We start from the raw sequence: 5,503 nt of genomic DNA, 5'->3' as shown, positions 1-5,503 counted from the left end.
TGAATCAGTAGACTGAGTAAAGCAGACCCTCTTCCCCTATGGGCAGGATCCTCCATCCACTGTCAGCCTGAATAGAACAAAGAGATGGGGGAGGAGAATTAGCTCTGACACTGCTTGAGCTGGGACATCAGTCTTCTCCTGCCCCAGACCAGGGCTGATGCCCTCCACTCTCCAGGTTCCCGGGCCTGCAGGCTCAGTCTGGAGCTACACTGCCAGCTCCCCTGCATCTCCAGCTTGCAGACGGAAGATATGGACTTCCCAGTCTCCATAATCATGTGAGTCAATTCCTTATAATAAATCTCTTTCAATATATCTTATTGGCCTGTTTCTCTGAGAACCCTGACTAATCCACCTATTGTCTAAACCAGCAGTCACCAGCTGGTGGTCCATAGAAAAATTTGGACATTATTTGCATTTTTAATGTTTTATTAATCCTAAAAAACATAAAATAAAGACAAAATATTCTAAGAAATTCTTATATTTTGACTGAATGACAATTTTTGCCTTTATATTGCACTAAATTCACAAAATGTCCTAGAGTCCAGTACATTTTGTGAATTTCCCTTTCTAGAAACTAGAGAGGGGAAAACAAGAGAGGTGCAAGAGGCTTCAGTATTGTTTTGACCATTACAGCAGTCACCCGCTTCGCGATGACCGATTCTCATCCAATTGTTTTATTTGTGTATTGTATGTAACTATGTATTTTCTTTACTGTTATATTTAATGGCATCAAATAGTTAGACTTTAATAACTATCATTTCTTGGTTTTAGATTCAAATAAAATAAACCCATAGTGAGTGAAAAAAAGCAAAGGAATATTTTGCATTTCTTTAGTAATACAGAAGATAATGTAACTACTGATAATAGTAATAATGATAATACGTGTACTTCACTTAACCGTGAGCTGATCAATGAATCAGAGTGTCCACAGTCCTCGTCAGGCACCATTAGGAAGAACATTCGAACTGGAGACAGAGAGAAGAAAAAACTCAAAGTGTCAAGAAAATATGATTCGAACTACTTGAGATTTGGATTTGTTCAAGAACCTGGTAGTGAGCTGGATCCACGGCCGCTTTGTGTTGTGTGTTCTGAGAGTTTATCCAATGATGCCCTGAAACCTTCGAAACTCAAAAGACACTTGCAATCAAAACACCCGGATTTTGCTAAAAAACCACTTGAATATTTTCAAAGAATGTGTGAAAATATGCAAAAGCAAGTAATTGCTCTACCAAAAATGACTGTTGGAGATAAATCCTTATTAAAGGCTTTTTATCTTATAGCACTTCAGATTGAGAAAAATAAAAAGCCATATACGATTGGAGAAGACTTAATCAAGCCTTGCATGTTACAAGCCTGTGAAGAGGTTTTGGGGAAGCAGGCTGTCCAGAAACTGAAAGCAATTCCTATGTCCGCTAACACTGTCAACCGCAGAATTGAAGACATGGCTGAAGATATTGAAAATCAAGTTATAAAAATGGTGAAAATTCACCATTTTATTCAATTCAACTTGACGAATCAATGGATTTAAGTAACAGGCACTTCTCCTTTGTTTTGTGAGGGTTGAGTGTGAAGGAAAGTTACAGGAAGAACTACTGTGTTCGCTCAAATTGCTGGGTGGAATAACTAGCTCTGAGATTTTTGAAGCACTTAATAGTTATTTCCTGGAACACGGAATTGAATGGAAAAAAATGTATTGAGATATGTACAGACGGTGCCGCAAACATGATGGACATCTTTCAGGAATTGTTGCGAAGGTGAAAATGTTGCTCACCCAGACATTTTGTCTACACACTGCATTCTACATTGTGAGCAACTTACGGTGAAAAAAATGTCCCCAGAACGACACGAAGTAGTGTCAGATGTTATTACAATTATAAATGAAATTCGACACGAAGTGCTCAATTCTCAAATAGTTGAGGCACTTTGCGAAGAAATGGGTTCCCAGTACACTCACCTTCTTCACACTGAGGTGAGATGGCTGTCGAGAGGCAAGATCCCAACCTGACTGTTAGAAGTCAAACCTGTGCGCAGAAGTCAAAATATTTTTCCAGCGGCCAAATAATCTGAAATTACAAGAACTCTTCTCCGAGGATGAGTGGGTAGCCAAGCTTGCACACCTGGCAGATATTTTTTCACTATTACATGAACTAAACATATCCTTAAAAGGACAACTTAAGGACGTGTTCACACTCAAAAGAAAATATTACTGTGGCCGACGCGGTTGGCTGAAGATTTGCAAATGTTTTCAAATTTTGATGAATATATGAGAGAGAAGGATGTCAACTGGCAGGTGGTAACCATTGTTCAACAGCACTTACAATCACTCACAGAATCTTTTTGTCGTTATTACCCAAAGAAAGAAGATCCCAGACACGGCAATATGTGGATAACAGATCCATTTGCAGCAAACATTGAAGATAGCAATTTAAGCCTGAATGAAAAAGAAGGCTTCATCAATTATCATCTGACCACAGTCTCAAAGCTAAATTCCAGTCATCCTTATCAAGACCTCATTTTTGGATCTCAAGTAAAAGTGAATACCCATTGCTGAGTGAAAAAGCAATGAAAATTTTCAAGTATGTGGGGAAAATATGAGCGAAAAAACATTTTCATCTGTCACAGCAATTAAAACTTAGTACCGGTCTTGGCTTCAAAGAAACACGGCTCTTTGTCTTGCAGTAATGTCATTGGAGCCAAAACTCTGTAAACTTATTTCAAGCAAACAGGAGCAAATATCACACTCTAAAAACGTGTAATACTTAAATAAGCTTCAATTATTTCATAAAAATGAAACATACTTTACTAAATTTGTTACCATTAAACAGCCTTTGGAGATTTTGTTATGATTAAATAAGTATTTATAATATTGATATATTAAATAGGTGCATTTTATATTAATAAAATGGAAGTTCTCTAATCATTATTTTACAAATGTATTTATCTTTTTTTAGAAAAATCATATTAGTGGCCCTCGGGATTTAAAATTATGAATTTAGTGGTCCGTGAGGTCCGAAAGGTTGGCGACCGCTGGTCTAAACCATGTCCCTTTGGCCCTTTCAGCCCTCTCTTAGCCACCTCACTCTTTCCAATGAAAAGATGGAAAGCTCTCTAAAGCTCTCTTGCCATGTTCTGGGACCTAGTGAGGCGCAGGACCTCTCCGCCTGGACACGCATCCTGTCATTTCTCCTCGCCTGCTGGCACCAGTCGAAGGATTATGGGTGGGTTTGCCATTTCCCAGAATCTAAGATAGACACTGATTGAAGATTTCTGCCTGCAGAAACCACCCAGGAGTTTATCAGCCAGGACGCTTTTGGCCACAAGCAACAGAAGATCCAACCGAAAGTGGCTTTAACAATAAAAAAAGGTATTATGTCATATAACAAAAATGTTAGAGCAGTTGTTCTCAAAGTGTTGATAACTGGAATGGTGAGCTGATGTGTTTTCCCTGGGGTCCTGTCTCGCAATATGGATGAATGAGCACCGGGGACCAGCAGATTTAAGGAAAAGCAGGGAAAATTTATTACAAACAGATTCAGACTCCCGCACAGGGAGGGGGCCCAATATGGGTGTGAGTTAAGCTAATTGGTTGAGGGGTATATATGTGCTACAAGCCTGCTCTATATCTACCTGTGTTGCCACCTGATTGATTCCCTCATTGTTCTTGCCCAGCAACAAACCTGAACTTTCCCTGTTCCTATGTTGCAGTCCCTCCCTAGTTTTACTAGTACATGCCTCTCTATCTGAGTCTAAAAACATTCTGTTATTTTTTTAAAAATATATATTTTATTGATTTTTTACAGAGAGGAAGGGAGAGGGATAGAGAGTTAGAAACATCGATGAGAGAGAAACATCGATCAGCTGCCTCCTTCACGCCCCCTACTGGGGATGTGCCCGCAGCCAATGTACATGCCCTTGACCGGAATCGAACTTAGGACCCTTGAGTCTGCAGGCCGACACTCTATCCACTGATCCAAACCGGTCAGGGCCATTCCGTTATTTTTGCATGGTTCGTTTCTGTGATTAGGCTTGCTCTGCCATGTCTGCCTCTGCCTATGTTCCACCTGCTTTTGTTTTCCACTGGACCCCTGCCCTGTCTGCCTGCGTGTCAAGCTAACTCCTCTCAGTGTGGTCTAGTGACACCTAGAGGTCCCTAAAACCCTTAAAGGGCATTGCATGGCCAAAATCATCCACCCCAAGTGCAAGATAGATGAGTGGATTTTAATGCAACAGAGCAGAAACCAGAAGATTTTTATAAAAAGTTGATTACAAAAAGGAGGTTTTGTAAATAAGGGTTATTGGAACACTGATTTGTTTGTGTGTCATCTCTGGCTGCTTTTGTGTTGTACTGGCAGACTTCAGTAGTTGAGACAGAAACTGCATGGCCCAAAGGTGGAAACTCCTCACTATCTGCCCCTTTACAGAAAAAGTGCATGAGATGCAGGAGCAGGAGGCCTCCATGGGGGAGATGGCATATCACCAGAAGGCCCTGCCTGGCTGGAGGAAGAGGGCAGACCCCAAGGACAAGATGGCCCTGCACCTGCGGGAGTGCCAGGACCTGCTCAACATCAAGTGGGCTCTGGACATTGCAGGAAGGTGCTGGAGGGCTCAGGAGGAACATCGCAGTGAAGACTGTGGAGATGCCAGATGTGGAAGTCGTGAAGGAGTCCAAGCAGGAGCACAAGGATGTGATGTGAGGCGGGCCCACCTGGTGGCCCCTGCCCTGTAACAGCAGGAGACAGGAGAGCGGCCCCTCCTCTGATAGCTAATTTCCCTGGACCTGAGCTCCACCCCAACTCCCCACCTTGCCACCCCAACTGCTCCCCTCCCCCTCCGTCTCTATGCCAGCTTGCTGCCCTAGGCTCCATCAGCATTAGCTCTGACAGACAGCAACTACCTTGCTCCCAGCAACTCTAACAGGGCACTCAACCAAAGGGGCTGCCAGGAGGGGCATGGCCAGCAGCTATGTCGGGATTGGGAGGAAGGAAGGACGGAAGTTGGGGAGGACTGGAGACCCGATAGATCACCCTCCATATCCTGAAGAAGAAAAAGCTTACTGAGCCCTATAATAGAGGATGAAACATTTTTTGGAGATAGTTTTCTATTCCAAATTGCAAATAACCCTTAAGGAACTAGTCCTTGTTAGGTTTTTAGTGTACTATCAGAACAGGCATGAAAATACTCCTCCTTTTCTATAACATATCTGGGTGAGGCCAGATTTTTTGTTTGTTTGGGGTTTTTTTTTGTTTTGTTTTGTTTTGTTTTGTTGTTTTTTTAGTCTAGCACTTTTATTTATTTATTTAATTTTAGTTTCTTGTTTAAAGTATTACAAATAGTAGTACCTATGTCTCCTTTTTTCCCCATTGACCTTCCCCCGGCCTCCCCTACCTCCCCCACCCCCCATGTTTGTTTGTTTTTAATCAAAATAGCATATTACAACAGATTGAACACAAAATCAGATTGAAAATCCAGCTGTTGTGTATTAAGCCAGACATTAAAGAGTTTG

General features: G+C 41.6%; 1 long non-coding RNA gene across 1 annotated transcript; it reads left to right on the top strand.

Moving 5' to 3' along the window:
• The first annotated feature begins 201 nt into the window (after positions 1–201).
• LOC139001973 (uncharacterized) lies at positions 202–4,603 on the top strand. Its single transcript, XR_011470119.1, has 3 exons — positions 202–275; positions 3,278–3,364; positions 4,422–4,603. It is a non-coding gene; the product is annotated as an uncharacterized lncRNA (long non-coding RNA).
• The last annotated feature ends 900 nt before the right edge of the window (positions 4,604–5,503 follow it).

This window comes from Myotis yumanensis, unplaced genomic scaffold, assembly GCF_028538775.1.
Source record: "Myotis yumanensis isolate MYYU_CA2020_CCGP unplaced genomic scaffold, mMyoYum1.0.hap1 SCAF_2, whole genome shotgun sequence".
Lineage (NCBI taxonomy): Eukaryota > Metazoa > Chordata > Mammalia > Chiroptera > Vespertilionidae > Myotis > Myotis yumanensis.
Note: the sequence above shows the minus strand (reverse complement) of the source record. Positions and strands in the feature narration are given on the sequence as shown.